Below are 23,684 nucleotides of genomic sequence, written 5' to 3'. Positions count from 1 at the left end.
TGTACGCAATTCTTTTGCAGCGCATACAAGATTGTTTGCAACATACTCCACCCTTATATCATTGTGTAGGATTAGACAGTGCTCAGTGAAACCTTTTTTTTATAGCAGCGAGTTACAATAAAATGTGTGAAGGCCTATGAAGGCCTATGCCCAAAGGAACTCTGTACACTTGGAAACGAGGCAGACTGTGTGAAAAGCATTCTATTGTCTGAATATCTGGTGCCCTGATACTGTGGACGAGAAATCCCAGGCATAGTTCATACCCATTATCCTTTGTAGGCAAAGTAAATTATATTGCACTGTTGCTCTCCACGTATAAGGTAATGTTAGTAATGCAACAGTAGGAGACACAGAGCATCACATTTGTCTTCTCAAAATCCTTACAGGGCAAATTAATATTTGAGTTTCATAATGTGTTAACTTGCAAGAGGGCCACTTCAAAACACTTGCGTGAAATATGTACAAAGAAGAGGAAGTATGGGATAAGGTTACACTTCCATGTAGCCTGCTTACAGTCAGTATCCGATATTTGAACAGGTAGTTTGAGTGTATTGTGTGGGTGATGCGTTTGGTAAGGCACAATGAGTAACAGAAACTCTGGCATGTGAATGTTATTCATATTATTCATATTACAAACATACATAAAACAAGTGGATGTAGGTATACATTTGCTGATCTTTTCGCAGAGCCAAGAGAGGAAGAGTCAAGGTTGTCAGGTACCATTTTAAGGTGTTCTGGGGCAGCAGTTAGAGTCATAAGGTAAAAGTGTGGTAGTAACAAGCTTAGGAGTCATGGGTGGGGAGGAAACATTATTCTGTTTATTTGTGCAGGCATATCTTGGTTAGATTCTTCTGTTCATGGAGCTAGTTTTTCATTTTAGTTTTTAGCCTGTTATGTGTGTATTTTGCTGCTAGGGTTTTTGGGTGTTCACGGTCACTCTTGCATAGTAGCGTAATGCAAATGAGCAGAATATCAAGACTAGTTGCTTATTTTAAGAGAAAGAAAATTTGAAGTAATTGCTGTGACTTGTGCCTTATAAAATAAAAAATGAATAGGTGAGAATGGTCTGTGTGCGCTGCTAAAAATCTTCTGAGCGGCACCCAGAAGGAAGTTGGGCAAGCGCACATGCGCACAGCTTAGAGGGAACACTGGTCTAGTCCTATCTCCACTTCAACTCGGTGTGATCCTTGTCAAATCACTTTCAGATCCTTTTTCTGCCAACATTGGAACTAGTGCCTTGTTTCGAAAAGACCGTTTCTGTGCGATATGCATGTTTGCTCAGGTTTTCCTTGTGATGTACAAAACAGGTAAAGCCGATCAAAATAATGGCGTGAGGTTGAATTGGATTGGCAGAGGGGGCGAGGCTGGGTCTGCTCATATGTGCGCCCACTTGACCTGTTTTTCCTTCCCTCCCACACCCCCTCCTGTGTTACAGAAGGACTGGACCACCCACCGAGGAGGGAGAGGAGCCATGAAGCTGCTACTGGGTGGTGAGAGCGCTTTCTATTTTAATTCTCCACCAGGGCAAGCATACCTACTATGCGCCCCCTCCCCCAGGGGACAGGAATAACGCACCCAGGGGCAAGGGGTGGGAGTTTCAGAGATGGGGGACGTGGTTACTTCCCTTTTGAACAAACACACACATGTTCGTGTCATGGCAGTGTATACATTTGCAAACCAGAAACTAGCCTGCTTCTCGGCGCTTAAGTGATTGGTGTCGCTGAGGGCGTCTCTAAACTCAATAACATTCACAACATCAACCTCAGAATAAGGAAATCCTAAAAAGGAGCTCAAGCCAGTTGTTTGAACGTAAATCTCTTTTCACAGGTGCTCAACCGACTGAGCTATTCACCGTGTCTGTCAAATCATGGAGTCTGCTGGCCAATAATACGCATTAGCCGAGTCAGGGCTTTGTTCCAGAGTGGAGCAAGCAACCTCATGCGGCGCCCGTGAACACCACATCAATTCTTGACATAGTGCTCGGCTTGACCTGAAGGGAACTTCAGGGGCGACGCAGCCCCCAAACTTATCCCGTTAAAAGCCCTGCCACTGTATCAGCAGCTGTGATTCTGTATGAGATAAATGAGCCAAACAAGAAAAATGGCTCACAAACAGCTAGACGTCTTTTCCTTTCCGCAGTTTAGGGTTCCTTTCATGGTGTAGTGGGTTAATGCACCTGCTGCAGGTATCCGTCAAACAGGTTGAGAGTCACGTCCAATGTTCCCTCTAAATATTTTTATCTATGTGCGGAACTGCTTTGCTGTTGTGCGCACATTATTTTCCATGTGCGCAACTGACTAATGAGGTAAGCCACTTTGTGAGCATGCGTATTTAGTGAACTACTGTTGCAGAAGAGAGTTGGAAGGAATTTCCTCTTCCCAGTCACTGCAATTCTTGACAAATCTTACAACACCTTTTCCAAACACATAAGCTAAAATAAAATATGTCATATGTGATTAAACAGAAAACTCATCAACCAGTCCAAGACTTCCACATCTGCCATGGTTCCTTGCAAATGTTTTATGCCACTGGAAAATCACTAATATGTACTACAAAACACAAATATCTCTTGTCATAAACTGATGTAGCTGTCAAGAAATTCTGACAGAATACATGTGCCAATTAATTAATGGCAATTAAAAGCAATGTTTCAAAAACATACTGATAGGAGTTCAAGTGCCACTTTAATGATTAAGTAATTCAAGGGCCAGAATTACATTCTTCTAATAATGTGTGTAAGGATGATTATTGCATCAGAATAACTGTATCTCAGAATATGATTTTAAAAAAATCCTGTGCCTCTGCTTACTATCCACATTCCGTGTCCTGTGGGTAGTGTTAAAACCAGCCTTACAGCTAAAAGACATATAGACCATCCATTTTTACTCCCTGAAAAAATGAAAATGTGCCCAACAAAAAGGAGAAACAATGAAAATGTTGTTGCTTCAACCCACAAAGCTCCAATGATTTTTTTTCAAATTGGTGACCAGTAGAGCAGTGGCATAAGAAGGAACTCTAATAATATTAACGCCTGATCTCAACAGGAATTTTATGGGGAAGAACATCTTTTAATAAGCAGAAAATATACCTATTAGCAGAGCTAATTACTTTTTTACTCCCTGGAAAATCCTTTGATTCCAAGTAGGGAGCAAAATCTGATTGGAGCCCTGCTTATAACCCTGACATAGGAAGTTAAATGACAGGGCACATTATAGTTGTGCCCACCCTTCCACACCACAGCCTGGATACAATTAAATAAGTGCCTTACTGAGGTTTATTATGGAGCCCTTCTGAAGAAAGTCAAATATATATCCCTTTTAAGTTAATAGCATCAATTTATCAGAGATACAACTGATTGAGTGCCTTCTTCTAGAACTATGGATCCCTCTTCCGTAATTCTTTGTTATCAGTTAAATAAGATGGAGGGGGATGCTAGAGACGATAGATACAGAGCAAATGGTTTTATTGAAAAGCCCTCAGCAGTTGAGCATAGAAAGAAAAAGAAGGAGCTGTTTAGACGGGTACTAGAATTTCCTATCCTTTAGCAAACAAGCAACACATTTCCTTCAGTGTACTGCCGAAACGTCTGATTTTGTTTTTTGAAATCTGCTGCGTTAGCCTCCAATACAAGTTGATAGAGCACTGTAAAAAGTGAGGGACTGTAGTAGTAAACACTCACTGGGATATTTGCAGACCCACAATACTTTGCAAGCAAAGCGTATTTAATGACTCAACATATTATGTGCATTTTAAGAATGCCATGACTCTGCATGTACGCAATTCTTTTGCAGCGCATACAAGATTGTTTGCAACATACTCCACCCTTATATCATTGTGTAGGATTAGACAGTGCTCAGTGAAACCTTTTTTTTATAGCAGCGAGTTACAATAAAATGTGTGAAGGCCTATGAAGGCCTATGCCCAAAGGAACTCTGTACACTTGGAAACGAGGCAGACTGTGTGAAAAGCATTCTATTGTCTGAATATCTGGTGCCCTGATACTGTGGACGAGAAATCCCAGGCATAGTTCATACCCATTATCCTTTGTAGGCAAAGTAAATTATATTGCACTGTTGCTCTCCACGTATAAGGTAATGTTAGTAATGCAACAGTAGGAGACACAGAGCATCACATTTGTCTTCTCAAAATCCTTACAGGGCAAATTAATATTTGAGTTTCATAATGTGTTAACTTGCAAGAGGGCCACTTCAAAACACTTGCGTGAAATATGTACAAAGAAGAGGAAGTATGGGATAAGGTTACACTTCCATGTAGCCTGCTTACAGTCAGTATCCGATATTTGAACAGGTAGTTTGAGTGTATTGTGTGGGTGATGCGTTTGGTAAGGCACAATGAGTAACAGAAACTCTGGCATGTGAATGTTATTCATATTATTCATATTACAAACATACATAAAACAAGTGGATGTAGGTATACATTTGCTGATCTTTTCGCAGAGCCAAGAGAGGAAGAGTCAATGTTGTCAGGTACCATTTTAAGGTGTTCTGGGGCAGCAGTTAGAGTCATAAGGTAAAAGTGTGGTAGTAACAAGCTTAGGAGTCATGGGTGGGGAGCAATGTTCCCTCTAAATATTTTTATCTATGTGCGGAACTGCTTTGCTGTTGTGCGCACATTATTTTCCATGTGCGCAACTGACTAATGAGGTAAGCCACTTTGTGAGCATGCGTATTTAGTGAACTACTGTTGCAGAAGAGAGTTGGAAAGGAATTTCCTCTTCCCAGTCACTGCAATTCTTGACAAATCTTACAACACTTTTTCCAAACACATAAGCTAAAATAAAATATGTCATATGTGATTAAACAGAAAACTCATCAACCAGTCCAAGACTTCCACATCTGCCATGGTTCCTTGCAAATGTTTTATGCCACTGGAAAATCACTAATATGTACTACAAAACACAAATATCTCTTGTCATAAACTGATGTAGCTGTCAAGAAATTCTGACAGAATACATGTGCCAATTAATTAATGGCAATTAAAAGCAATGTTTCAAAAACATACTGATAGGAGTTCAAGTGCCACTTTAATGATTAAGTAATTCAAGGGCCAGAATTACATTCTTCTAATAATGTGTGTAAGGATGATTATTGCATCAGAATAACTGTATCTCAGAATATGATTTTAAAAAAATCCTGTGCCTCTGCTTACTATCCACATTCCGTGTCCTGTGGGTAGTGTTAAAACCAGCCTTACAGCTAAAAGACATATAGACCATCCATTTTTACTCCCTGAAAAAATGAAAATGTGCCCAACAAAAAGGAGAAACAATGAAAATGTTGTTGCTTCAACCCACAAAGCTCCAATGATTTTTTTTCAAATTGGTGACCAGTAGAGCAGTGGCATAAGAAGGAACTCTAATAATATTAACGCCTGATCTCAACAGGAATTTTATGGGGAAGAACATCTTTTAATAAGCAGAAAATATACCTATTAGCAGAGCTAATTACTTTTTTACTCCCTGGAAAATCCTTTGATTCCAAGTAGGGAGCAAAATCTGATTGGAGCCCAGCTTATAACCCTGACATAGGAAGTTAAATGACAGGGCACATTATAGTTGTGCCCACCCTTCCACACCACAGCCTGGATACAATTAAATAAGTGCCTTACTGAGGTTTATTATGGAGCCCTTCTGAAGAAAGTCAAATATATATCCCTTTTAAGTTAATAGCATCAATTTATCAGAGATACAACTGATTGAGTGCCTTCTTCTAGAACTATGGATCCCTCTTCTGTAATTCTTTGTTATCAGTTAAATAAGATGGAGGGGGATGCTAGAGACGATAGATACAGAGCAAATGGTTTTATTGAAAAGCCCTCAGCAGTTGAGCATAGAAAGAAAAAGAAGGAGCTGTTTAGACGGGTACTAGAATTTCCTATCCTTTAGCAAACAAGCAACACATTTCCTTCAGTGTACTGCCGAAACGTCTGATTTTGTTTTTTGAAATCTGCTGCGTTAGCCTCCAATACAAGTTGATAGAGCACTGTAAAAAGTGAGGGACTGTAGTAGTAAACACTCACTGGGATATTTGCAGACCCACAATACTTTGCAAGCAAAGCGTATTTAATGACTCAACATATTATGTGCATTTTAAGAATGCCATGACTCTGCATGTACGCAATTCTTTTGCAGCGCATACAAGATTGTTTGCAACATACTCCACCCTTATATCATTGTGTAGGATTAGACAGTGCTCAGTGAAACCTTTTTTTTATAGCAGCGAGTTACAATAAAATGTGTGAAGGCCTATGAAGGCCTATGCCCAAAGGAACTCTGTACACTTGGAAACGAGGCAGACTGTGTGAAAAGCATTCTATTGTCTGAATATCTGGTGCCCTGATACTGTGGACGAGAAATCCCAGGCATAGTTCATACCCATTATCCTTTGTAGGCAAAGTAAATTATATTGCACTGTTGCTCTCCACGTATAAGGTAATGTTAGTAATGCAACAGTAGGAGACACAGAGCATCACATTTGTCTTCTCAAAATCCTTACAGGGCAAATTAATATTTGAGTTTCATAATGTGTTAACTTGCAAGAGGGCCACTTCAAAACACTTGCGTGAAATATGTACAAAGAAGAGGAAGTATGGGATAAGGTTACACTTCCATGTAGCCTGCTTACAGTCAGTATCCGATATTTGAACAGGTAGTTTGAGTGTATTGTGTGGGTGATGCGTTTGGTAAGGCACAATGAGTAACAGAAACTCTGGCATGTGAATGTTATTCATATTATTCATATTACAAACATACATAAAACAAGTGGATGTAGGTATACATTTGCTGATCTTTTCGCAGAGCCAAGAGAGGAAGAGTCAAGGTTGTCAGGTACCATTTTAAGGTGTTCTGGGGCAGCAGTTAGAGTCATAAGGTAAAAGTGTGGTAGTAACAAGCTTAGGAGTCATGGGTGGGGAGGAAACATTATTCTGTTTATTTGTGCAGGCATATCTTGGTTAGATTCTTCTGTTCATGGAGCTAGTTTTTCATTTTAGTTTTTAGCCTGTTATGTGTGTATTTTGCTGCTAGGGTTTTTGGGTGTTCACGGTCACTCTTGCATAGTAGCGTAATGCAAATGAGCAGAATATCAAGACTAGTTGCTTATTTTAAGAGAAAGAAAATTTGAAGTAATTGCTGTGACTTGTGCCTTATAAAATAAAAAATGAATAGGTGAGAATGGTCTGTGTGCGCTGCTAAAAATCTTTTGAGCGGCACCCAGAAGGAAGTTGGGCAAGCGCACATGCGCACAGCTTAGAGGGAACACTGGTCACGTCTGCCTGCCTCTACTCTCCGCCCTCTGCAATTTATCCAGAAGGACTGCGAGACTTGTCCTTGGCCTCAAGCCCAGGGATCGTATCTCTCCAGGACTGAAATCTCTGCACTGGCTCGAGGTGGCTGCAAGGATTAAGTTGAACACCCTCTGCATTGTCCACAAGGCCTTCTTGGGCCTGAGGCCGCAATACCTTCAACTTTCTCTTCCCAAAAATCTTCCTTCTCGAGCTCTTTGATCATCCGCCTCCAACTCCCTCAGGGTCTTTCGCTTCTCCAAGCAACGAGTTGGTGGTAGATCTCTCTCCTCGGCAGGGGCCTCCTCCTGAAACAGCCTTCCTGCTTCCCTGAAACTTGAGGAGAACCATCTCCAGTTCCGGAAGCACCTCAAAACCTTTCCCCCCCCCCCATCCCCTGCTGAATTCTTGGCTGAAACTGCACTGGCTACCTGGCCACCCTTTGAGACCTTGGGCCTAGGCCCCGCCATTTACACACCTGCACTGGCAACCCCCGCACCTGGGAACTGTATTCTGTATCCCTACAGTCCCCCACCAGCACTTATGTCTGCTCTTACCCTGCACTTGCCATCATCCCGCCTTTATTTTTCTTATTTATTCTATTATCCCATGTACTGCACTTTTTCTCCCTCTCCCATGTACTGCACTTTTCCCCTCTCCCTTCCCCTCGCACTTTTCCCCTTCCCATGCACTTGTGCGATCTGAATGACACCTGGCCTAGTAAGATCGCTGTCTGTCTTCCCTCTGTTCCCCCTCCCCTGCCTCGTCGCATTTCGAACACTTGTGTATAGACGCATTATAAATGCCATATATCATTTGCAAAGAAAGTAGGATGGATAAAGAAAACAAGAGTGAACTCTTGGGAGGAAGTAGTCTGTTACCCCAATGCAAATATGCTACCTTTTTTAAGAAGAGTATCTCAAATTTGTATTTCTTTTAACATGTTTTTTTTTTCTTGTTTTTTTTAATACTTTTTGGCCCCTTCAACTGCATAGAGGAAGTTATCGAGTAGCCGGGTGGGTGGCAGAGGTTGTGCAGATGGGAGTGTGAGTGTGGGTACAAGATATGTGCGCGTTGTTGGTAGATATGTATCGGGGTGTAAGAATGGTATGGGCAAAAGGGGAGGTAGTTAATTAGCAAAGGGTTTGAAAGACTATTTCCCCATTTTCACTTATGCCTTCTATTTCTAACTGATATAAATCAATATAGCTAGACTAAAGACAATAACATTCTGAATGCAGCCACAGAAAACCATAATTCATTTTCAGTTCAAATCTATCTTTAAGCCCGTTTCATCCTTTGTGTACAAATGCATTTAAATGTAGTGATGCATTTGTAAATTGACATTTTAACATTAATCTGGTATGTATTCTACAATAAGGAATTTAACAATGCCTATTCAGATGTCCATTTAGGTTCATATATCCTTTCTTTTTTTGTAGAATCTTTGAGATCTGTCTGCAAGGCTAACAGTTGGCCTACTATGGACGGCTGGGTGATAAGGAAGCTCGCCACCAAAATTTGCAATGCCAGAAGAGGCCTAAGGAAGACTCTGCATTTTGAAATGCAGGATCGATGATATTTGTTGTTTTTTTTTCAAACCTATTCATTCTTATGGAATACAGCTATGCTGTTAAACCGAATTTGTTGAATAAAAAAATGCTGAACACTTTCTGAGCCTATGTTTGATTGAAGATATCTTATAACAAGAGCAATACTATATTAAAATATCAACAATGTATAGCTGCTACAATCATAATATGAACTGGGTAATTGTTAGCTGCTCTTATTGATATTGGGTGAAGTGACTAGCGGCAGTCTGTCATGCGGGTAGACCTTTAACAGATTCTGTGTAGGCTGCTGGAAGAGTGTATTTTAGTGCAGTGCTTTGCAATTGTGGGAGTTTATTGGGGGTGAGGCCATGCTGGCTAGAGGTGAGAATTGAAATGAGGGAGCTTACAGGTTGGTTTGTGACCTGGGAAGTGGGGGTGTTTGTAGTTGTGTGCACTAAATCGAGGGAACTTAGTTAACGTGTGCTCTAGCAAAGATGAAGTGACACCTGCAAAATTCCATATAATTTTATTTTCCCTGTAAACTATCTAGAAGTCTAACTAGAGTCATTGTAAAGTAATGCCACCAATGTTACTCAAAAGGGATACATCCTGGGGTAATCCAACCACTTTTCCTAAATCTTTTGGAAGCATCTTGAAATCATTAAAACTCATCCTGGAGTAGTCTGCATTAATCATTTACAATTCAGAACCCATCCTAAAGTTATCATGGAACCATCCTGGAGTAATCCCCACCCATCCTAGAGTTGTCATGGAGCCATCCTAGCGTAATACGAAGTCATCCGGGAGTAATACAAACTCATCCTTAAGTTGTCGTGGAGTCATCCTGAAGTTGTCATGAAGTCATCCTGGAGTTGTCTTGGAGTATTCCGAAGTCATCCTCGAGTAATCCCAACTCATCCTGAAGTCATCCTGGAGTAATCCCAACTCATCCTGAAGTTGTCGTGGAGTCATCCTGAAGTTGTCAGAGTCATCCTAGAGTAATCCCCCACTCATCCTGAAGTTGTCATGGAGTCATCCTGAAGTTGTCAGAGTCATCCTAGAGTAATCCCCCACTCATCATGAAGTTGTCATGGAGTCATCCTGGAGTAATCCAAGATCATCACTGGAAGTAATCCGAACTCATCCTGGAGTAGTTTCTGTGATAACTCTAGAGTCATCATCTCATTAAATATTTTGGCTTGTACGCAGACTTGGGATGATCTTCCTAAACTCTCCATGGATGACTCTAGAATGGAGTCATCGGATGACTCCAGAATGATTCCAGGATGATCTTCCTTTTTGACTAGGGCATAACAGGAGAATGTCCGTGGTAAGAGCTCCAGCTTTCATCCTGTCTGGATTTCGATCCAGTTCAGCTAGATGCAAGTAACCCCAGACCACAATTAAGGAGCCTAATTTCCAGCTGACACTAATATATATAAATATAGTTACTTGAAGCCCAATTACATTTAGTTACCTCACCACGTGTTATATCATGTTAACGCTTTCACAGCGTTAGATGTTGCTTAGACATTTGTAGAGAACCACCCGGCGCCAGGCGCACAGCTCCCATACCTGAGCACATCTAGCAGACTGGGCAGCCAGTCGATTGGTGGCAAAGTCTCGCAGGACGTACATACATATTTTACTACTGGCACTGTACAATGCTGATATTATTGCCAGACACCGCCATGTAAAGCCATGCCCAACGATACCAATACAAAGCAATGCTCAAATACAAACATGGTTTAGAAACCGGCTAGTCCCTCCCGCCCTGTACAGAAAAGCGCAAGTTAGGGCCACTCCCCATAGCGTGCATCAACGCCATTACCAGTGATGATTGACACGGACAGACGCCAACACCCCCTCACCCCCAGCCAAAAGGCGGTACCGCGCAATGCTGTAGTTAATTTCAGGAGCATAAAGTTTGTTTTCAGACCGTCTTTTAATGGGCTTCATGAAGCCAAGAGTTGGATACAAGAATTCCGTAACCACTAAATTACAACAGTGAAAATGCAATTGTTTCCAGTAAAAAAAAGACATTTTTTTTTTACAAAAAATGAACAATTATCTTGCCATCTTGAATTAGGCGGGGCTTCACTTAACCCTTTATTATATACATGCCCCTTGCCAACACGAAGGGAATGTTATAAAAAGTGTGACGTTATCAGTACTTCAGGAGATTCCACAGCTTTAACATCCAAACATCTCATCTTTCTTGTGTCATCAGGACTGGGCAATAATATAACTCAAGGTGAAAAAATAAACTCAGTATTGCGTTGGCCAGCTCGGATAACTAGCAACCACTGCAGGTAAACTATACGATAAAGTATCAATCAGAAGAGGATCCAAAAATCTTTATAAATACAGCCATTGGAAGGATGATGTCGAGTCAGGCAGAATTTTTACTTGAGAGCTGAGGACAAGAAGCAGGCACAATTTTAAAGACTGAAGAAAACAGTATGCAACAACCAAAACTACATAACCCACCCCGTTAACAAACAGGTAACAGTGCCTCTAGAAAATGACCACTAGTGAAACGTAATAAATTTGCAGGTATAGCAATAGACCCAATTTTAGGTTACATTAATTTATCTGGTGCTAGAGAGAATAACAAATAGATACTCACCATTCAGTTATCGTAGTACGATCCTCCTGATCGGCTGTATCCCCCACTCCTGCCGCCTCCACCACCGCCACTAAAACACAAAGTAATGGCAACAAAATCAATTGCATATAATAATCCTAACAATTGCTGGTCAGGTTATATTATCCACCCAACATGGTCGACCAGAAAGCCTTGCAGCAGAGTATATAACACTGACAAAACCTGCAGTGGCTGTGAACCCTCCAAACCTTTTCCCGAAAGTGGACAGAAAACTTGGTACCATCCCACATTACCCCAGGAACTATCAACAGACTAGCCATGTTCTCGAGCCCTCCAGTCAATGGGATCAGTCTACTTAGTTAATCCCTGGTTTTTGAGCCTTTATTTTACCCTTTTTATTTTACCCTTGTATTTTCTGTTTTCTTAAATATGCAGGAAAAAAATTTTTTTTGTATGAAATCTGATTTTTCAATACTCTTCTTTTGTAAAGGTTTTCTCATAAACCAAAAACAAATAAATAAAATTTAAAAAAATGCATGTCTGCACAATTTTAAAACAACACATTAAGTTGCTTATTCTGATTTCATTAATTACTTGCAACATTCTGACTCATTAAAATTAAGGTATATTTTCCTGTGTTCAAATGATCCCAAGCATTATTATACCGAACCGGAGGCCAGACCGGGACATTTTTCAGTGGTACCCCACTCCCGTTCGGCACCTCAAAGAGGGTGCCCAACAGGAAATGTGGCAGGACAATGTGTGCCAAGCAATTCCTGCTAAGCATGCTTGTTGTCCTGGCAGCAGGACACCTTACCCTTTCGGAATGGTAGAGGTGTCCAACTGCCAAGACAATGTCCCAAGGAGATCCAGGAAGCAGAGTGTCCTCACGTGTCTCTGTATCAACAGAGCAATACACTGTGAGCCATTAGGCACTGATGGGAGTGAGGGGGTGACTATTAGCAGGGACTTCGGTCCCTTTAGAAATGGGAATGGGGGAGGAGTGATCCGCAGTGAGAAGGGTGAATAATGCTACATGCTTTATGAAATAATGCCTATGGCTTTAAAACCAAAGGGGGATTTATTAGGCTCATGTTAATCTGCATGAGGCTATTGTGACTTTGCATGCAGAATGGGGAGAATAAAACCAAAGTCATACTCTCATTCCTCAACATAGTTCTATGATAATGTATATAGTGTACAATTAGTTTACTATGAAAGGCTAGCTTATTATGTAGTGTGGTTTGCTTCCAAGGGACTGCTGTAAATAATTATGTACGCACATGAAATGTAAAGCAAAACCTTAATACATATCTATATTAACTAAACCTGGGAAGATGTGCACAGTTGCTTAAATTGTCCACATCCCAGTTTCATCATTTAACCAAAGTGTGCGATCCTGAGCAGTTCATTTAATCAGATTGAGTCTTATCTGAAGCTCTGTACGTGATTCTGATTCACTTTAAAGCTTATGTTATCATACTATTATAATAAAAAGCCTAATGACTATAGATTTGCTCCATATATAACAATAGTGCATTTTAGGTATTTTGCACCACAAGTGTATTTGCCACTTGGCTTACTCATGGCAACTTATTCTAAAGTCACTACCATGGTACCATGGTGCCTCCATGTTTCGAAGACTGATTATGCTCCTCGCAATGTCCTTTTTCTGTTAAGTCACTTCTGTTGGTGCAATCCATATGCAAATTAGGTGGATTCCATGTATTTTGCCCCAGAGTGATTGCAGCTTACGTTTCCGCAAGGCTTTGTGTGTCAGACTGGCAGAAGACTGGTACCACACATTCTGGGGAAAAACTACAACTGAGGCTACGGGCGTCGTGCGTCCTACTTATAACATCTGGTGACGTCGGCCGTCGGAGGAGGTCCTCCAGGACGGCGTATCGACATCATCGATGCAGGACGCAGAAAGATTTTCCGAAGCAGCACAGCTGTGATAATTACCGTCATAGATATGGAATACGTCGTCGGACCATCCCATCGAAAGAACGTTACCAGGTAAGAGAGTAACTTGTTCTTCTTTTTGGTTTGCAAAAGCCCATTTTGACACATGGTAAATGCTGCTGGGATTTCTCTTTTTAAAAGGTTTTCTCTTCCATCTGACTTCCCAATATTGTTCTGCAGCCCCAGACAGTTTCTTTTATATAGCGGTTTGTTCAAGACACAAGTTCACTGAAATGGACATATGCCCATAAAGCTAGGCTTTCTCTGAAGCATTGATTTTTGACATTGTGTAACCCAAAAGACAAGCTTTTTCCAGTGCGGCTGAAAGTAAAGCTTCTGTTAATTTTCCAGTTCTGGCCTGACACAGCCTGTCATGCAGAGATAATTCTCTCTTCTGCTGTAGCATAATCTGGATATGGATGGGCATAGTCTCACTGATAAAAGCAGTGTGATGTTGAATAAATGAAAACAGCGTCAGGGCAGCATCCTTTTCAATGGGAACTTTTTGCAAGCAGCAGAGCAGCGCTGCTTTTAAATCTGCTCTTTTGGTGCACACAAGAACACATACTGGCGGGCCTATCGGTGTGCTCTCTATTCCAACTTGCCCAATAGTTTGGCAAGATGGTGTAGCCATCATTTTTATTTAGTGTAGCTGCAAAACGCAGTTTTGATGCAGGGCAATGGTGCTCCAAGGAGCCCACGCAGCCATTTTGCTGTTGACTGCATGCGTGCAGCTTGATCATGAATGAGAATTCTGTTGAGTGGGTGAATGTCCCCCACAAATTCCCCCCCCCGACTCTTCTGAAACTTTTTGTCAAGGGAGAGTAGGGCAAAGCGGGGTTCATCAGGTGGAGCCCTTCCATCAGGGAGCGGTAGGCCAAGATCCTCCCGTTGTCTCTCGGAGTATGGAGCGACACCTGCAGATTTCCCTTAGGTCTTTCTTTGTGGTGTGGAGCGACACCCCTAGCTTTTTCTTTGATCTCTCCTTTCCAGGTCCCCGGAGAGAGCCTCCTTGGTCTATAAAGGTCGCAGCCACTACAAATCTATTGAATAAATAAGAATCGGTTACTACATTTTCCCACTGCCTGACTCCCTTCCAGGAAGATTGACAGCAGTGGGACACACATGCATTTAATTATTACAGTACTTAGATAATAAAGACAAATAATCACTCAAGGCACAGATAACTATTGTGGGAATCCGTTTTGTCCAGACAATGAAGAAAATACTCCCTGTTAAATGATTATATCTCTAAACCTTGCTGTTCCCTTCTGGTTCTTCTTTTTCTGGTTCTCATTCTCCAGATGTCTCCTCTATTTGATTTTTCTCTGGGCTTCTCAATTAGCTGCAACATGTGCCTAGGGTGACAACTTTTTAACTGATTAATATGGAGCCATTTCTCTTTCGTCAGCTCTCCTTTGGGGATGCAGATTCTGTAGGCGACAGGTGACATTTTATCTGCAATTTCAAAAGGACCGCACCAGCTCGGTAATAATTTCCGCTCCTTGATCTGGTTCCTTTGGAAATTGTACAAGTAGACCCTGTCTCCTACTTAGTACTTCTTTTTGGTTGTTTTTAAGTCATATTGAGTCTTCATCCCCTCTGCAGACCTTTCCAGATTCCTCTGAGTGTACGCAAAAGCATGTTGAAGGTGTTTCCTTAGATTCTAAACATACTCATGAGTTGTGGAGGCGTTTATCAGTGTCTGCTCTTGTGTTCTATAGAGCAGATGCTGAAGTAGCACCATCCTTCGTCCAGTCATTAGCTCAAATGGAGACATCTTGGTAGCAGAAGATGGTGTAGATATGATGGCCATCAGGACAAGCAGTAATCGGATGTCCCAACTTGGCCCAGAATGCTCACTATGGTTTTATTGTACCTCTCAACTCCCCCACTCGAGAACTGGTAGTATGCAATGTGAAGTTTCCTTTTTACCCCAAGTATCTCCCACATCTTTTTTATCACTTCGCTGGTGAAGTTACTACCTCGGTCTGACTCAATCCTTTGGGGCAGGCCGAAACACGAGAAGATGTGGTTGATCATCAGGGCAGCTGCTGTTTCTGCCTTGAAATTTGGGACCGGGAGACATTCCACCCATTTGTTAAACAAGCATGTTACGGTTAACATGTACTTGTTCCCCCTAGAGGAGCGAATCACAGGCCCAATGAAATCTACTTGTAAATCTAACCAAGGCAGCGTCACCCCTCTCTTCTGGAGGGGAGCTCGGTGGGCAAATGATGTTGGCTGAAATTGTGCACACACAAGACACCCATTTGAGTATTGGTCAAGGTCCTGTCCCATGTGTGGCCAGTATGCAACATCCCGTAAGATTTCTAGAGTAGTATGAAACCCCTGATGACCGGCTGTGGCCACATCATGGGTGTGACTAAGCATCAGGCTTCGGAATGAGGTAGGCACCACCCACTGGTCACAGCCAGAGCTGATCTCCTTACCAACAAACCATCTTGGATTCTGAGCATTTTTGGACACTTCGTCAACACTCTGAGGTCCTCTTTCCCAATGTAATCGGTATCCGTCAGAGGAAAGTTCTCAGGGTCCTCAATGTGTTGATAAAATCTTCCAATAATCAGATCTCCTTTTTGTGCCGTGATTAAATCAGCATCTGGGGGTCTCCTTACTCCACTGGGCAGTTGAGAGTTCATTGTGAGCATTTGTCTGGGACCTAGTGATAGCAGTGACCTAGATTTCCCCCAACAGGGACTCAATCTCAAGGAGAAACCCCGGATGGCTCTGTTTTTGGCCAACTGATCAGCTAGGTCGTTTCCAGTTTTGTCTGGCCCCTCTATTCTGGAATGACCCTTGATCAATGGATGGTTATCCCACTAGAGGTGACCAGATCATCAATATTTTGTATTATCTTACCATGTTTAAGCAGTTTGTTATTTGCACATAGCATGCCTCTGGTTTTCCATTTAACCAGGTTCTCCACATACCCGTTCCAGACAGAATCTGAATGGTGATTATGACCAGTTTGTGGAGTTGGTGTTGGACGACAGTGAGAATGGCCTGATGAACTGCCATCCACTCTGCCACCGAACTACTGCGGGGACCGATTTTGGACCCAGCTGAGGGTTCCAGAGCATCATTCACCCAGGAATTCCCAATGCCGGCCACCAGTTCCTTTTCCTCGTTGTTATCAACATGGTAGGAGCACCCGTCCACATGAACTGTGGGCATTCCCTGGCACTTGTCTTCTTCATAGACTTTGTGTGGGGAATTCAAGCATGCCTCCATGTTGTCCTGGATTTTAAGACTTCCGTCCTCGAGACAGTTTTCTCTGGCACAATAATGCAAGTCAGCCAAACCATGCGCAAGGGGACTCTTCTTGTTTTGGCCATATCTGACCTCCACAGGAAAGCCTTGCATTGACAGAATCCACAAAGTAATTCTGGAATTACTCACATTTTCAGCCCAGATTCTGTCACTTTGGAAGTACTGCAGAGGCTGGTGTTGAGTCTCCACTATGATGTCTTCCCCCTGGAAGAACAGGCGGTAATTTTTCAATGCCCACATCGTTGCCAGGAGTGCCTTCTCACAATCGTTGAATTTTTCTTCCACAGAGGATAAAGTCTTACATGCATAGGAGATTACTTTGCTGACCTTGTTGTGCTTTTGAGGTAATACTGCTGTCAAGCATGTATTTGAGAACCTTGTCTCTAAGAAGAACTCCTTGTTTTTGACAGGGTAAGCTAGACAAGGCGCTCGTGAGAGGCTTCTTTTGAGTTGCTTTACTGCCTCGGCTTGTTCTGGACCCCACTCGACCCCTACCTTCAACAGATGGATCAGGGGTCTTGTGACCTATGCGTAATCCTCAATGAACTTCCAACTGTAATTATTCAGTCCAAGGAGGCTTCTTAGCTCACACAGAGTTGTGGGGTCTTTTAGTTTTAGGAGTGCTTCCACTTTCTTCTCCTGGGGACAGAGACCCTCAGGAGTTATCTCATGCTCCAAGAAGTTGACACAGGTGCTGCACCACTCTGCGTTTTGGAAGGACAGCTTTGCTCCGGCAACCTTCAAATGGGTAGGAACATAACAGATTTCCGCTATGTGTTCCTCCACAGTTAAGCTTTTTATCCAGACATCATCCACATAGGTCAGGTTCCTCTTTCACCCAAATCGGGCATGGCCTTATGCAGGAAGATGTTGAATTTGTTGCCAGAGTTTATGTATCCGAAGGGAGTCCACAAGTACTGCCCCCCACCCCCGTAAAGGTCATCTTGTATTGGGCCTCCTTACTGACGGGCACGGTCCAGTACCCATTGATCAGGTCAAGGGCTGTGTATACCTTTGACCCCTGGATCTGGTCCAGTCCTTGGTCAATGTATGGGCGGGGCCATCGGGACATGTGGACCCATTTATTTAGCTCCTTAAGGTCTGCACAGTCTCTCCATTGGCCATTTGTTTTTAAAATCCCCAGCACTGGATTGTTAAAGGTGCTGTGGACTGGACTAATTATCCCAATGGATTTTTGATGATTTCTGTCACCACTGTAGTCATTCCAGGGTCTGTAGGAATTGTTGTAGTATGGATTTCGGTGCGACCAGTCGTACGAGTCCACCGCAAAGAGACATTGAAAATCTAAGAACACCCGTTTCAACTTTTGCTTTTGCTCTGGAGTCTCACAGGCCTCAGCTAGGTTGATCCGCTCTTCAACCATTTGCCTGAAGCCTGGAAAGACTTTGGGTTTTGCTATCTCAGCGGCCTCCTCCAGCTGGGAGGAGCGGTCTCTGGTTAGAGTATTGACCTGGACAGATGGTTTCAGGTAAGAGAGACAGGCATCGTGGACCTGGAATATCACCTCATCCTGCCTGATGTCACAGGTCACCTCTTCCTCACTGTAAGGGCAGGAAGAGTACACCAGGAAATTCCCCCTTGCCAGGTGAAGATCTGGTCTGTCATTGTCAAAACAGTCATTGGGGATTGGTCCTATCAGTTCATTCCCGAGATCCATGGAAAAAATGTCCATCATCAACTGCCATTCCATTAATGGTGCTTGCATGCAGAGTAATACTCCTGAGGTTGCTGTTATCCACCACTATTGGAATGGTGTTGCGTTCTACATTTACCTAATGGGGTTGGGTTTATCCCAACCCCTGCAGTTGGACCTGGGCCTTGAGGTGTACATATGCATCAGGATTTTTCAGTTTCTTTCCTCTTTTAATTTTTAATTCAAGTGGCAATTGTCAGGTACGTCCTGGGATGGTGACCTCTCCAATTTGAACTACCACTGCATAAGTCAGCAATTGAGCTGACCGAAATTCTTTTTCAAAATCATCAAAGCCCATGGGATTGCCGCCTAGTCGGGACCAGGCTTTGTAATTTATCAGGTCCTAATTAATGGCAAACCGATTAAGGTCACTGCCTAAATAGAATGCAGCAGGGACATCTCACACGACCCAACAAAATGTTCTATGCCTTTGTTACCTATACAACTTTTGAGCATACACCTGCTAGGCAGGAAATGTTTGGAATTGGGAGTTTCCAGGCCCATTTCCCACTTATCAATTTAAATGTGGGAATTGCTGGATCTTTTGGGAGCTTTCTGAACATGGCTTTGCCGATGAAGCTCTAGCCGTTGTTCACGCACCCATGGGGACGAGAACAGACTCCTTCCCCTCATTTAACTGAATAGGGATGAACAACCGTTCTCTAATTTTCTGAATATCAGCTAAACTTTGAGCTGGTTTCTCATCACTTTTGACTATAGAATTGCGTTTTCAGATTGCGAATCAGTATAAAATTCAAAGTATTTCCTTCTGTAGGCGCCCTCCCCATCTTTAGACGGGCAAAAGAATAAATGAGACACTCCCCCGACGGGAATAAGGCTAAGAGGACAGGTTGTGAGAGTTCAAAAATAGTTTATGTAATTGGCATCCAAAGAACTCGCTGCCCGAGAGCGCTCTAACAAATATCAGTTACATCATAAAGGTACAACTGATACATGACGCAATTAGTATAGGGTGTCAAAGCGGTGCAGGATTGGTTAGTCCATATAGGCACATAGCGATGACTATACGGTTCCATCTGGATTGGTTTGCTGAGAGGATGGACTTCATGTGATCTGTTGTCAGTGTCCAGGAGGGGTGAAGGTCGGGTTGCTGCGAGGTGGGGTGATCACTAACTAAGCTAACAATACTTCTTTGTGGCGCATGCACTAAATAATTACTTTGCAATTCGTTTGAACAAATCACTGTAAACCTATAAACGTCTTACATGTATTTACATCGTCAATAACGGGTTTATATCGAGCATCAGGTTAAAGAGCTTTGACCATCATGATAGCAGTGATTGAAGCTAGGGTCTGGACTTGTAAAGACTCAAAGGCACGTTGGAATTTCTTAGTATTGGGAGGTGATATATTGTGACAGGGGTCTAATGTTAGTCAGGGGTCTGCTTGGCAGGCATCATGGAGTCACATATTTGCTACATCAAAAGAATACCTTGCAGGGACAGAGTTACACTTGCAGTAATTTTCCAATGGCGAGGGTGAGAGGGCATGGACAGATTTGTGGAGATGGATGCTTGGCTTAAGCCGGTTCACACGCAGGACAGTGATCTCAGAGGACGAGTGAGTTGTTACATTTGTTCTTTGTTGCAATTAAGTCCGGCTTCAGCATGAGAAGGGAGCCGTGGAGTTCTCCAGGCACAGTGAGAGAAAAGGTGGGGGCCATGTGTGCGCGCTGCGCTGAAAAAGGGAGAGAAGCCTTCTCGTATCGCAGTGAGGCCTAGTTACCAAGATGGCGTCAAGGGGGCACAAAGTCGGATGCCTTGTGTCCTGCGCTATGGTCCCATCTACACAAGAGCCAACCAATGCTGACATTGCATAAGGGCAACGGGGGCACCTCCCACCATTGGAGGCACATGGTCCAAGTTTGTACTTGTTAAGAAAGGAAGAAGGCAATGAATATGGCAAGAGAAATGTGCAGGGAATCGCACAGTGAACAACTTAAAACCCAGGAGTGCAAATAGAGTGAAACAATAATACCAATATATGAAAAGGGATGTGGGCTAAGCACTTAGAACCTCCTTATGACTGAAAGGAAAGTCGGCAAACTCCTTACCCACTATGCTATTACAGATACTGACAGCTCTAAGCCCACAAACCCAGTTGATCAAACAGGGACCCAGAAGGCTATAACAGCAATGGGTGGGGGATAACTAAATACATAAGACCCAAGTCAAGGAGCAAGTAGGAATTGTGATTATAGAATAGTGAGGAAGACAAAAGGCATTCACACAGGGACTAGTTACAACAGCACCCCACACCTAAATAATCAAATGGGAAATAAATGCAGAAGTGCAATGGAAAACATGGAATGGATCCCAATAGAAAGTAAGGATCAGGAGCAGGGAAAATGATATCACAAAAGGAAACCTTTCCCACCCATCCAAGGAGAAAAGGCAGAAAGCTAAATCTAAAAAGGGAAAGACTAATGCATCAAGTTTTTCAGTAGCAAAGGACAGCATCAAAGAAACAGAACACAGGCAAATTGGGCTGCATCAAAGGGTAAAGCACAGAGAAAGGCTGCCTGCAGACAGAGGAAGACAAAGGGAAATCCAGAAAGCAGAAATAAATTAAGCACATGAATCCGAAATCCAGGGCAGAGGAACAAGAAACAGGAACTAGGCACAAAAGCTAGGAACAAGGGACCAGTCACAACAGGAACACTGCAACAATGACCAGCGCTGGACTGAAGCAAACTGAGGCTTTTAAAGCTGCTTAACGAGCACACCCCTCAGGTGTGCCGCCTGCTGCACCTGCAGCCACAGGTGTTGCCTATCCTCCACCCAATCTTGTCCTGCAAGGGAGGAGGTGAAGCAGTGAGCCAGGCATTCTGGGAAGCATAGTAATTTGATTAAAGTAGCATGCTGGCTGCCAAAAACCTGGAATGGATCCGGAAGGGAAATAACTTGGAAAATAAGGTTTTAGCGCTCCCAATTCATCACAACACTGTAGCATAAGGTTTGGAGGAAATGTCCAGTAGGGAATAAACCCCAAAACATGCCCCCAAGTGGCGGGAACGGGAGCGAGCCTTGACAGTACTAAGAAAAGGAGGGACGGAGGGCCTACTGGCCCCTCACTCCCACACACTTCCATTGTGGAATGCCACTTAAAACCGCAAGGAAGGTTGATTTTCAGGAATAGAGAAGAGTTCCCATCACCAGTTTGTGGTCATACAGCAATTACTGTCATGTCAGGTATTTGATTATTCTGGAAATAAAACGCAATATGATCAGATTTTTGTTCAACCATGTGGCATATGCCATTCAAACTAACATGGTCGACACCCAGTTTTAATTTTATTGGCCTGCGAGTCTGAATTCAGAGTACCTTGTTCACAGAGTCTATTATGGGGGACAACCTGCGCAGGATGTTATTCCCTTGTAGTCAGGGTGTTCCACCTTGTGTCACCCCATTTTTATTTCCAAATTTGCAGTCCCCTGACAGGAATTTCATTCCCATCTTCGAAGTTCTGGAGGTGTCCAGGAAGAGGGGTGAAAGTGATCTGGTATCTCTCCCCTCTTCCTCAATTTAGCTGCTCAAAGGCCCTTTATGACAGAAGAGTGGCCTGGGAGCCAGTGTCCACCAGTGCTGAGAATGTACACTGCCCTTGCAGTTGGACCGGGGCATAAAATCTCCCCCTTCTCCTAAAGCGGACAAAGGTAATGTGCATTTTGGGCAAGCTGGGTGGTCAATTTCTTTATTTTGGACTCCGACACAGTGGAGTTTTGGACAATTTTCTGTGCCGGAGTCTGGGAATCTGCAATAAAAATGTGGCATCCTGAAATAGTGGAGATTTTGGAATCCTGTGCTGCCCCTGCTTACTGGGTGGCAGTCACTACAACCAATTTGTGGGGAGGATCCCTCCTACTATTTTTTTACCAGTATGACAATTCTGGGGTTCAGGGATGGGCGATTCTGAATCAGTCCCCACAACCACCCAGTCTTAATTCAGCTCTCTTGGGACCCATTTGTCTTTGGGAGGAATTCTTCTGTTCCTGAAGATTTTTTTCCCAGAATCCTCTTAAGGATTCTTCCCCTTCAAACAGGAGGACACCAACTTCCTCCACAAAATGGGCATTTTTACTCTCCATTTCTCCTACCCACCCTGTTCCCTGGGTTCCAGATTTTCAGGGGCAAAAGACTTGTTCTGGTTCCTGGGTGTCCAGGGGCTTCACACGGGTGAAGGAAGCTTCTTCTAGGGCTTTACACCCTCCTTCCCCGTTCCTCCAGAACTGTTAAATTGTCAGGGTTCTCTCCGTTATTGTTCTGGGGTGCCAGACCCTTGGTATGAGGGGTTCTGAGCCGCCACGCTCCAGTTGGGACACCCGTTCTGGGTGGTGGTCTGTTCATATCTAGGTTGTTCTCAGGAAGGGTAAAACGATAACTATCCCTTCTCCCAGAGTACCCTAAGAATTGTGGATTTTGGTAACCCTCCACCCTTGCCCCCCCCCCTCCCTGATTGGGTTGTCTGGGCTCCTGAAAGCAGGTAAAGAAAGGGTTGCCATGCAGGTTGGGGTTTTGTGGATACCAGGGAAAGCTTAACCCAGTATGTGTGGGATTTGCCCTCCTGGGGGAAGTTTCCCAGGACAGTACTTACCTGATTGGATTTCTCTATCATTCGTGCACACCCTTCCTGGTGGTTTGGAGAAAGGTGCGTTTTAATTCCCGCACAAACTCCTGTGGGGCATGTTCTTCTCCACACTGTAGATTGTAGCGCTTTGCGAGCCTCGGGGGGGGGGCGGGGGGGGTCTATGGGTGAAGTCTTCAAGATGGCCTCCTTGTAGGTGTCCCATCTTAAATGTTTTTGGCATCCAGCCCAACAAAGAAGCTGTAGTATCCTGGAGAGAATGGCCATTTGGCATAATCTATACAATTCTGGGTATCTTAAGCGAAACGTTCGCATCATTTGTTCATAGAGTTCCAAATGCAGAATATTTTGTCTTTTTATTGTAGTGTCATGAAATTCCTGAGGGGCTTGCAGAATCGTGGGGCCTAGTTTCTTCTCCCCTATGGCACACAGGAGTGTAGTCTTTGGACTCCTCCCCGCTTCCACGGTTAGCAGGGTAACAACCCCCCCCCACCAACCACTGCCCCGATTGGGTGGAGGTCAGCAGGATGCTCCTTTGGGGCCATTTTTCCAGTTCTTGTGCTAATCAACCAACTGGTCCCTTGTCAAGGGCAAGGTATCTCGTCCATGGGATTACCTCCCTGCCTGGGCAGTTAGAAGGTT

General features: G+C 43.3%; 2 long non-coding RNA genes across 2 annotated transcripts; one reads left to right on the top strand and one right to left on the bottom strand.

Annotated features, from left to right (window-relative positions):
- The first annotated feature begins 1,168 nt into the window (after positions 1–1,168).
- On the top strand, positions 1,169–8,974 carry LOC138501022 (uncharacterized). The gene is made up of 2 exons (XR_011279557.1): positions 1,169–1,490; positions 8,745–8,974. It is a non-coding gene; the product is annotated as an uncharacterized lncRNA (long non-coding RNA).
- Positions 8,975–10,781: 1,807 nt separating this feature from the next.
- LOC138569184 (uncharacterized) lies at positions 10,782–23,180 on the bottom strand. Its single transcript, XR_011303171.1, has 3 exons — positions 23,052–23,180; positions 11,485–11,554; positions 10,782–11,271 (listed from the first exon to the last, which is right to left on the bottom strand). It is a non-coding gene; the product is annotated as an uncharacterized lncRNA (long non-coding RNA).
- Between the last annotated feature and the right edge of the window lie 504 nt (positions 23,181–23,684).

This window comes from Ambystoma mexicanum, chromosome 1p (genome assembly GCF_040938575.1).
Source record: "Ambystoma mexicanum isolate Mex_15411 chromosome 1p, UKY_AmexF1_1, whole genome shotgun sequence".
In the NCBI taxonomy this organism is placed as follows: domain Eukaryota; kingdom Metazoa; phylum Chordata; class Amphibia; order Caudata; family Ambystomatidae; genus Ambystoma; species Ambystoma mexicanum.
Note: the sequence above shows the minus strand (reverse complement) of the source record. Positions and strands in the feature narration are given on the sequence as shown.